Source organism: Desmodus rotundus, chromosome X (genome assembly GCF_022682495.2).
Source record: "Desmodus rotundus isolate HL8 chromosome X, HLdesRot8A.1, whole genome shotgun sequence".
In the NCBI taxonomy this organism is placed as follows: Eukaryota; Metazoa; Chordata; class Mammalia; order Chiroptera; family Phyllostomidae; genus Desmodus; species Desmodus rotundus.
In genome coordinates, this window is record NC_071400.1 from 60934675 (window position 1) to 60945631 (window position 10957).

At 52.0% G+C, this 10957-nt stretch overlaps 1 non-coding gene and 1 pseudogene across 1 annotated transcript; one reads left to right on the top strand and one right to left on the bottom strand.

Moving 5' to 3' along the window:
- Positions 1 to 570: 570 nt before the first annotated feature.
- Positions 571 to 1544, bottom strand: LOC128779924 (olfactory receptor 10V1-like; annotated as a pseudogene).
- An 8319-nt stretch (positions 1545 to 9863) lies between these two features.
- On the top strand, positions 9864 to 9970 carry LOC128780034 (U6 spliceosomal RNA). Its single transcript, XR_008426034.1, has one exon. It is a non-coding gene; the product is annotated as a U6 spliceosomal RNA (small nuclear RNA).
- The last annotated feature ends 987 nt before the right edge of the window (positions 9971 to 10957 follow it).

Sequence of the window (10957 nt, forward strand, 5' to 3'; positions counted from 1 at the left end):
GATGGTGAAATGCCTGAGTGAGGATGGTGAGTGGGGTGGGAGTGGAACGGGTCACACGCCCCCTGCGCTGCTGCTTTGGCTGCCGCTGCTTTGGTTTGCATTGTTGCATCTCCCCTGGTCTCCAGGACATTTTCTGGTGGTGCAGGATTCAGTGTCTGGGCTGGCTCTGCCTTTCCACTTGTTCACTTTACCTAGTTTGGACTTGGCAGCTCCTTGTATTTCTATCCTCACTAACTCTTTGGCCAGAGAAGCGGCTGCCTTAATGTTTTGTTTGGGTCCTCTCGTGACCTTCTTCCTGTCCGTGTTCATGTCTCTGACAGTGTCCCGGAGGCTGAATGCGGTTGTTCACGAAGGGACAGCAAAACACCCCCGAACTGCTGCATTTTGGAAAGCCTTACGATTCGTTCCATCTCTCTGACCACAGAAAAGGGGGCGGTGAAGTTCAGGGGCGCGCACTACCCGGACGCAGCCCTCCGAGGACGGAGGGGAGCCGCCTGGTGTGCAGTGGGCATGACCGACTGGGTTCTTGTGAGGACGCCAGGTTAGGCCCGGTGGCCTCCGCTCTGCCCTTCACTTGGCATTGGGCTGCCGCCTCATCTGGTTGTGGCTCTCCAGGAGCCTCCTGAGGGCACCCTAGACTTCCTTGTTGCGCAGGCTACATATGTGGATCACGGGGTAGAGCACGGGAGTTACATTGGTGTAGATTAAGGGCACGATTCTGTCCTGTTCCGGGGTGTAGCGTGACTTGGGGCGAATGCCTATGAATCTGGCGCAGCCACGGTGCAGAAGAGAGACCAGCAGGGGCCCAGCACAGGTGGAGAAGGCTTTGCTCCTGCCCTCAGCTGAGTGGGTTCTGAGGATGGCAGCGATAATGAGTCCACAGGGAGGAGTGTCAGCAAGGAGGGAAGCGACGGGGTGGGATCATGCAGAGCAGGAAGGCTGCAATCTCCTTGGCTCGCGTGTCTGAGCAGGCCAGGCATGGCACGGCAGGGATGTCACAGTAGAAATGACTGATCTCCTGGGACCGACACAAGGGTAAGAGGAGCATTAGCATGGTAAGGGTGAGTGAGAGTGCAAAGCCACGGACGCACGCCAGAGCCCGCACCTGCAGACAGAGGGCCCTGGCGATGGTGAGCGTGTGGCGCTGGGGGGTGCAGAGGGCTACAGAGCCGTCATGGGCCATCACAGCCAGGAGGAGACACTCTGCTCCCCCCAGAGCAATGAAGAGGTCCATTAGCAAGGTACAGCCTGGGATGGGCATCCGCTGGCTGCTGGAGAGGAAATTGGCCAGCGAGCTGGGGACAATGACTGAAATACAGCAAATGTCAATGGCGGACAGATTGGGAAGAAAGAAACACGTGGGGGTCTGGAGGCAGCAGTCACTGAGGGTGATGAGCGCCATGGTTGTGTGCCCTGCCTGCTGGGGTGACAAGGTGCGTGATTCAAACGAGTCCAAAAGGGAAGATTTGCAGTTCGGCCAGATCCCCAAAGCCCAAGATCATGGAGTCGGAGCTTAAGGTGTGGCTTCTCTGCAGAGGGGCCATCCTGCGTCCCCTTCCCTAGAGCTCCCGGGATGGAGGGGGCAGTTGTCTGGCAATCGTCCAGGTTGTGGGACACCCTGGAGCCCTGTCACAGCTGGGAGTGTAGCCAGCTCTGCAGGACCTCCGACCCTCTTTGCTGGGCTTGGCCCTGGCCTACATTCCCTGAGCTTCCTGAATTCTGCCCTGGGCTCACAGACAATAAAGACCTGCTCGCTGTGGTGCCACTTTAGTTCACCTGGTGAGTTATTACAAGAAACGAACCGAGATAAGTGAAGTCCACACACGAAGTTGTCTTACATGTCGAAGAGTTGTCTGGGGCAGGGGGCGGGGGTGGGGTGGGAGGCACTGAGGTTCGTGTTACTAAATAGGTTTGAGTAGAGGAGACTGGCCCGACAGGGTCACTGACCTTATTATAGGGAATCCCTGTAAGACGCAAGGTCTGGCATGCTGATACTAAACACGTTTTGACTTTGCACATTGGCTATGCTGCCCCTCTGTTAGCGCCACCACGCCCCCCACGTTCCCAGGATTCCCGCATCCGCAGGGCTGTGAACAATGCCCAGAGAGGGAGAAGTGTGACCAGCAATAGCTGCTGCGTCTCCTGTGTGAACAACGCCCCCCTCGGTTGCAGGGAGGCCCCGGCTGCCCTGACGCCTAAGCTGAGTTAGCCCCTCCCTCAGGTATCGCTGCTGCTCCAGGCTCCCCCAACCGTATCACTTACCCCTGAGTCCTGTAACCCTTCGTTTATGTCTCTGTCTACCTCCACAGCCCGTGAGCTGCATGATGGCAAGAATCGTGCCTTCTTCAATCTCTCAGATAGTGGCTGGCACGTGTCAGAAGCGTCCGTGAGTGTTCGTGGGACAAAATGCCCATAGCTTTCTTCTGCATCCCCTACAACTGGCACCACATCAGGCATTGAGCAGGTGCCCAACACGTATGCTTGAATACGTGGTTGCGTGAAAGCAAGGCATCTCTGGTGTACTGGCGATGGCTGAGGTGATGATGGTCCAGGGAGGGCGTAGAGTGAGAAGAGCAGAGGGACGGGGTGGGGGGTGGGGGAAGCCAGGTCACAGGGCCGGAGCCAGCGGGACACAGCTGAGCATCGGGGTGGAAGTGAGGACCCTCGGGACAATGGGGCGCTGAGTGCCTGGCAGGACAGTGGCTTTGGCTGCTCTGCGTCTAGAGTGTGGGAGCAAGGGGATGAGGCCAGGCAGCTTCCTGGGCTACCGGGGGACACGTTTGCTGCCTTCTTCCCTTGGCAGGACCCAGGTGCGCTTCCCTCCCTCACAGCGGAAGAGAGGGGGAGGTTTCTAAGGATTCTAGAGAGCTAACAAATCTAGAATCGATAGGAGTTAAGGGTCCCGGGGAAGTGGAGTTGTCACCTAAAGGACAGGAACTCACGTAGGGGCATACGCTTTCTCCAGGGCCATGGAGACTCACGTGGGCTCAGTGAAACCTGAAAGTCCATTCTGATGATAGGCCTAGATGATCGTGGTGATTCCAGTTTTGCAGTCCCTTGCGTGTTACGCTCCGTATCATTGTGGTTCCCACCGGCCTGATGGGCCCCTGGACTCTTTGAGCCGGACGGGTCCCTAGAGGGCAACCTGCCCACTCCTCCCTTCGGAACAGAGGGTCATGAAGTCCTCTGCCTCATCCCCGGCCCTGTCCAGAAATCACACGGCCCAGCCTGGCTTTCCTCCTCTGCCGCCTCCCCTCTCTCAGCCCTTTGTCCGTCCCAGGACCACTGTCCATGAGTGTGAGAGCGTGCTTTCTGGCTCCGTGCTGACCTTCCCTGGACTTGGTCCTTTGTCTTTAGCTTTGCCGCCCCAGCTCCCTGCTGCTCTTTTTCCCATGGAAGAAAGCGGGCACTTCTCGTTTCACTGGCGCCCGAAACCTTCCAATGTTGAGAAACACAAAAATGAAAGGGAGAGTCACGCATGACCCAAATACTTAACAAGCGAGAAGTGAGAGCCCATGGGAAAGTCTCTGCTCCTTCGGTGCTCCCCACTCTCCCCGAGAGCAGCATCCTTAGCCGTGAGGCTCAGTTCCTTCCCTGCTCTGCCATGTGCCTACGCACACACATGCCTCCCACACACATGTGCACACATGCACACCAAAGCAAACATGCCCGGGCACACGCACGCACACACGGGTGAGCACACACAACACACTCATGCCCGCTCGCGCGCGCGCGCGGACACGTGCACACATGCACATAGGTACTCAGATTTGTACACTCACACGTGTATGTATACGTAAACGTCAACACACTTGCCCATTGGAAAGCTTAAAGGAGGAGGTCCCAGTGCACAAACCTACTGCCCTTGGTGATTTGACCTAATCACATGTCTGGGAGAGGTTTTCAACCAGCGCACACTGGTTTACTTCCTTCTCTTTACCGCCGCATTCTACAGTATGGACGCATCATAAGGTGATACCTTATAGATGAACAATAAGAAGAAATACAGGCTATGAACAAAAGTATGTTTAAAAGAATCCAAAGATAATTCAATCTGTCTCTTATTACTTTGGCATCGAAGTGATTGTTACGGGATTGTCACAGTCTGTGCTGCATCGTGCATCCTTGCGTGGACTATAGGGCAGCTGCCCCTCTGGGAATATGGCTAGTGTGTCCTCCCTGCTCTTTTCTCGTGTGTGTCCCTTCATCAGCCCTGCATAAACAGACCTGGTGTGACCGGGAAGGGGCGGGACGGGTGCCTGCACGGAAATCCGGGGAGAAGCGCCATCTGCTGTTAGTGAGAAGCCCAAGAAGGAAGAACAGCCCATCTGTGGAGGAGCAGTGGCGGGGCCGGGCGGCCTGGACCTGGCGGGCACAGCTCCCCAGAGCCCAGGAGGCGGCTTTCCTGCGTGTCTGGACCACAGGGAGCAGCCCTCGGAAGAATTTCCCGACGGCTATTCGCAAGGGAGTGTCCTCAGAGGAGTTGCTACGTTCTGTCACTCCCGTCGAGACAGAACGTGAAGGCAGGACTCCAGAAGTCCTAGAGGGGAGCTCAGGAAGGAGGCCATCCCCAAGGTCCACCCCACCGAGGGGAATGCCTTCCCCAGGTCACGTAGCGCAAGCCCAACTGCTTACATTTGCTTTGCAAAAAAATACAGTGAAAATGAAACTACACAGCCCTCTCACACCACATGCAGGAACAAACTCAAAATGCACTAAAGACGTAAAGGTCACACCCTAAACCGGGAAACTCCTAGAAGAAAACAGAGGCACTGAACTCTCTGACATTGCTCTTAGTAAGATGTTTTCTGATATATCTCCTCAGGCGAGGGAAACCAAAGAAAGCATCAACAAATGAGACCGCGTCAAACTAAAAGGTCTTTGCACGGCAAAGGAAACCATCAACACACTGAAAAGACAACCCACTGGATGGGAGAGTACACTCGCCAAGGGCACATCCAATAAGGGGTCAGTACCCAAAATGTGTAGTGAAGTCATACGTTGTAATTTATCATCAAAACCAAATCTCCCCAAACGATCCAACTTCAAAATGGGCAGAGGGCCTGAATGGACACTTCTCCGAAGAGGACCTACGCATGGCCGATAGACATGTAAAAAGGTGCTGGATGTCACTTGTCATGACTCCAAGGCGGGGGCCTTATCGGGACTCTCGGGGCCTCCATTTTTCACGCAGACCACATACGTATAGATACACATTTAATGAATCGTGTGACACATGACCTTGTACAATTCAAACAATACGGAAGTGAATAGAAATGAGGGTGATCACCCGCCGCTGCCTCCTAGTTGTCAGGTATCCATAGAGTACGCATTCCCAGGCCCTTTCACAAACACCTAGATGTGTGCATGTATACACGTATGTAATTTTGTCTGCAAAACATTGACACCAGCTCATACTTATTATATGGTAACTTGTGTTTTTCATCTTAAGAGTGACAACCGTGTACGAGGGCTGAATTAACGTTTAACAGCCGCACGCTATTCCATGCCATCAAAGTAGCTTCACTGAATGAAGTGGGGGAATAAGAGTCATGGAACCTTGAGAATGCTACTCCCCAGCTGACCTAAACTTCCAGCTAATACTTTGGTCTCCCCAGTCCTGGTCTAGGCGTAGCTCAATGTGTCCCACACACCACGCTGTGCATCTGGGCAGCAGGACCCAGGGTACTTCTGGCGCCCCTCGCTTTCATAAAGCAGCCTACACTTTGCAGGCCCTCCAGGCTGCCCACTGCGGGTGTTCATTTTGCTCACCTCCCTTGCCCACAGGGTTTTCTCAGAGAAGCCTCCTGACCACTACTGCCCTTTTTAGAAGTAGCAGTGCCCAAGCCCAAGCCATTGCCATGTCTCAGAATCTTCTAGTCCTGGGAGGGCCAGCGCACTGCTGGCTTCTAGGCAGCAGCAGGAAGAAGGCCCTCATTCCAGCATTCTGCCACCCCCGGAAAAGGACACAGGACCCCCAGACAGCCGTGTTTGTGCTGAGAATCCCACACAATCCCCTTGAATCACCCCAGTACTTTCTGCCTCTGATGCTGACCCTGAGAGGCTTCCCACAGTCCAAGGTGGGTGTGTGCCACTTTTCCAGCCCTTCCACCTTCCGTTGCCTCCTCTCTCCTCCTGGACACAGTTTCTAATACAAAAGCTCTTCTGCTTCCGAATGGAGACAGGGCCATGCCCCAGGCTTTGGGATCACCTCCTCGCCGTGATCTTGTCCTGCACGTGTGGAAAACAAAGTCACGGAGCTTTCCTGAAGCAAGGTGTTCTCAGCAGAAGCCAACTGAGCTCAAGGGAGAAACCTGGCCTGGAGGCAGAGCTCAAGGCCGCAGCAGCTCTTTGGCAAGGCCAGTGGATGCACCACCGTGGCCCGGGGCTGAAAGGGCCTCCTTCATCACGTACTGCAACCACCCGCTTTAGTTCCGGGGTTACCTGGAAATGGGGCCCAAAGGGAGGAGTGGAAAGTAAGAGGTTTTGAAAGATGAATTCAACGCTTTGAAAGACAGGCACTTCAAACGAGACCCAAGTTACTGGGGCTGCCACCTTTGCAAATTCCTAGATGTTCTAAAGCAGTGGTAGCTCAGCTACCTCATCGCTCAAAAGTATCCACATTTTCTGCATGTCTCTCCCATCGGCTGTCACAGATTCTGGGCCAACATGACGCCGAGTTCTGGGGACGTCATTCTGCTGGGACTGTAGTGCCACGGGGGGATATTTGTGGGCATCCTATTAACTATTTGGACCCTTTACAAGGCAAAATCCAGGGTGAGTTGGCACGGAAGTAACCTAACTGCTGGGGCCATTCCTGTGGATGGTCGCCCAGATGCAGGACCCTGGCTCCACTTAGCGGCAGGAACCTCTGAGTCTGAGCAGTCGGGAGGTTGCACAGAGCGAGCAGGGGCTTCAGCTTCTTTCTACTCCAGCTCACAGACTGAAAGACTTTTCTTTGGAGCTTTCCTCTAATGCCTTTAAACTTGAATTCACGAGGGGAATTTTGAACTTCATTTTCTCCCCAGAAAATTCATGGTGGGTTTATATTTGCAGTATCGTGCACGTGGGACTGTTATTAGGGCTTGTCATTTGACCTTGATGCCGAGCGTCTGATGAGATGCAATGGTTGGGCAATGGTGGCTGGAAATAATTGGGATGACAGCAGACAAAGGAGTGAACTTGCGGGCACTGGTACACCATAGATTTAATGGGTAAGCCCAAAGGGTTAAGTGGCACAACAATCTGTCAAATGTGGGGCATGCGTGCTGTTAGGGGTGTACCCTTCTCTCTCCTGGTTTCCTCCCTCAAGGAAGTTGATGCCACACGGAGATGCAGTGGAACACGCTGTTGGTGGGTAGCACACACAGGCACACATTTCTTCACCGAGTGGTTAATTTGCCAAAGGTTCCGAGTGTGGGGCACTGGGTCTCTTTCTTCTTCCCTTTCCACCCAGCTGGGTGGGGAGGCCGCAATATTGGAAATGCGAGTCTGCTCTGCAGGCCCAAAACCTTCCTCCATGGGTTGTTCGAGTCTAGACAGGGGGTGGGGGCTTGGGAGGGAATTCGCAAGCTCAGTCTGCCCCTATAACAAGCTGTACCCGGTGTAAAAGTTGTCTTGCTTCCCCTTCTGCTGGGGCTTTTGTAGTGTGTGTTAATTGGCTCAGAACTCTGGCAGGAAGAGGTATGCTATTCATTGGCCCTTCCCTACTCCTCCAAATTCTCAAATTAAGTGCCGTTATTTGTATCTAAGTTTCTCAGAAATTGTGCTGCCAAGCATTCAGGAGTGCGGTCCCAGACTGAACTCCACGCCCCCGCTCCTCCTCCTTCACCATGTTGGCTGTGGGCCTCACACCTGCCTGGGGACCGTGAGGAAGCCTCACCCTTCTCCCCCTCGTCTGCACACCAGGGCTCTTCTCCATGCAACCATGTGCAGCTACTCCATCGGGTTCATTGTATTTTCCTCAACAGTCTCTTTATGTTTTGAAAAGGTTAGCCACAGATTGATGGGTTCTCCTTAGTTTCTTGCCTTGTATCTGGACGACCAACCACAAAGAATCCCATGGTTGGCATTACCTAAAGGTAGGTAAGTATTGGAGCTCTAGGTCCACCAGGCAGCCTCCATTTCCTTCTGTCTACCTTCTTTCCTCAGATGCTAAGATTCCGCAGATCGGTGGATCTGCTCATGTACTGACACGCCAAGGATTGGGAGGGTATCTGTGGAAGCATCAATTTTCCAACATTCCAAACTTGGAACTTGGAGATAGAAAGCAGCCCAGGAGTTCCGGCCACGATGGAGACATAGGTAGAAATGCTTCACTCCCTCACACAACCCAAAGAAGAACAAGAACAAATTTGAAAACGAAAAACAACCAGAACTGCCAGATATTCAAACTTCACGGACGTGCGACAACCCTGCAGTTAAAGAAACATTCGTCCAGACTGGTAGGAGGGGCGGAGTTGGGCAGCCGAGGCGGAGAGGATGCCCAGCCAAGGAGGTGGCTGATGGACCAGTTGGTCCCACATTCGTGGGCCGATAAGCTGGGAGGAACCATTGGGAAGCGAGACAGACCACAGAGCCCAGGGTTTCAGCATGGGAAACTAAAGACCCAAAACCCCTGGATGTAAAGATCCGCAGGAGTTGTGGCAGTGAGAGAGGCTCTGAGGATCACAGGAGAGTCTGTGGGAGAGGCCCGCAGGGTCCTGGAACGTACACAAACCCCCCATGTGTGAATCAGCATGTGTGAAAGACCACAGTCCACATGTGGGAAGTGAGGGAAGTGACGGAAGGTGGGGCTAGAGCAGAGCCAGCAAGTGTCATTGTTCCCTCTCTGACCCCTCCCCCACAGACAGCACCACAGCTCAGCCAAGAGGGCTGCCCCGCCCTGGTGAATACCTAAGGCTCCGCCCCTTACAACATAGCAGGTGCACCAAGACAAAGAAATATGGCCCAAATGAAAGAACGGATCAAAACTCCAGAAAAAGAACTAAGCGACAAGGCGGTAGCCAACCTATCTGATGCAGAGTTCCAAACACTGGTAATCAGGATGCTCACAGGGATGATTGAGCTCGGTTGCAAAAAGAAGGAAGAAATGAAGTCTATACAAAGCGAAATAAAGGAAAACATACAGGGAGCCAGAAGGGAAGGGGAGGAAACTGGGACTCAAACCAAGGATTTGAAACAAAATGAAGAAATAGACACCCAACCGGAACAGAATGAACAAACAAGAATTCAAAAAAATGAGGAGAGGCTGAGAAAGCTCTGGGACAACTGTCAACGCTCCAATGTCCGAATCATAGGGGTGCCAGAAGGAGAAGAGGAAGAGCAAGAAATCGAAAACTTCTGTGAAGAAATAATGACGGACAACTTCTCCAATCTGGCAAGGGAAATGGACTTCCAGGAAGTCCAAGAAGCTCACTGAGTCCCAAAGAAGTTGGACCTAAGCAGAAACACACCAAGACATCATAATAAAGTTACCCAGGATTAAAGATAAGGAGAGAATCTTAAAAGCAGCAAGAGAAAAGGAGGCACTTACCTACAAAGGAGTGCCCATAAGGCTATCAGCTGATTTCTCAAAAGAAACCTTGCAGGCAAGAAGAGACTGGAAAGAAGTATTCAAAGTCATGAAAGGCAAGGACCTACATCCAAGATGGCTCTATCCAGCAGAGCTATCATTGAGAATGGAAGCGCAGACAAAGTGCTTCTCAGACAAGGTCAAGTTAAAGGAGTTTGTCATCACCAAGCCCTTATTATATGGAATGTTAAAGGGACTTATCTAAGCAATGGAAGATGATTGAAACCATGAACCGTGAAATGACAACAAACTCACAACTATCAACAACTGAACCTAAAACACAAAAACAGTGCTCGCTTTGGCAGCACATATACTAAAATTGGAACGATACAGAGAAGATCAGCGCGGCCCCTGCGCAAGGATGACACGCAAATTCGTGAAGTGTTCCATATTTTTAAGAACAATCTGACAATAATAGCCAGAGGGGAGTGGGGAGGGGACAGTGAGGAGAGGGGATTACAGGAACTACTATAAAGGACACATGGACAAAACCAAGGGGGAGGGTGGAGGTGGGGGAGGGAGGTGGGTTTGGCTGGGGTGGGGTGGAGGGAAGGGGAGAAAATGCAGACAACTTGTAATTGAATTAACAATTAAAAAATGGAAAAAAAATATATAAAAAATATCACTAGACAAAGAACATGTATGAAAAAAATAAGAAACAAAACTAGGCAAACAACTGGAACAGGAATAGAATCACAGAAATGGAGATCACATGCAGGATTATCCATGGGGAGGGGGAGGGGGGGAATGGGGGGCAAGGTAGAGGGAATAAGAAGCATAATAGGTAGGCACAAAATAGACAGGGAGAGATTAAGAATAGTAGAGGAAGTGGAGAAGCCAAAGAACTTATATATATACAACCCATGGACATGAACTAAGTGGTGGGGGGAATGTTGAAGGGTGGTAGGGTACAGGGAGGAGAGGGATAAAGGGGATAACAAAGTTGGGAAAAATTTTAAAAAGAAACAAAGAAAAGGAAATGTTCCACAGATCTTGGGGCCAGAGGTGGTTTGGCCTCAGCCAGCCCATATTTCAGAGTTTATGGGGGTAATTTGTCACCTACTTTTGTTGTGGATGTTTCCCTGGGGTTTTGGCCCTGCTTTCCCATTCTCTCTCTCATTTGTTGGGGCTGGGGGAGTCGAGGGAGGGTTGGGAAGATTCAAAAATGATGTTTCCGGCACTGTTGCCAGTTTCCCAGAATCCAGAAACTGTACTATTCCGTATCAGAATAATTAATAAAGATGTTTTAACTTCGACACAACAGAATACAGACACAAGTAGAAGTTGTGGGCAAAGTGGAGGAGATGTGAGGACCTGGATCTAAGTACTGTCTCCACCCACTCCTGCAAGGACAAGAAGAATACGCATTACGGGGTGAGCGGG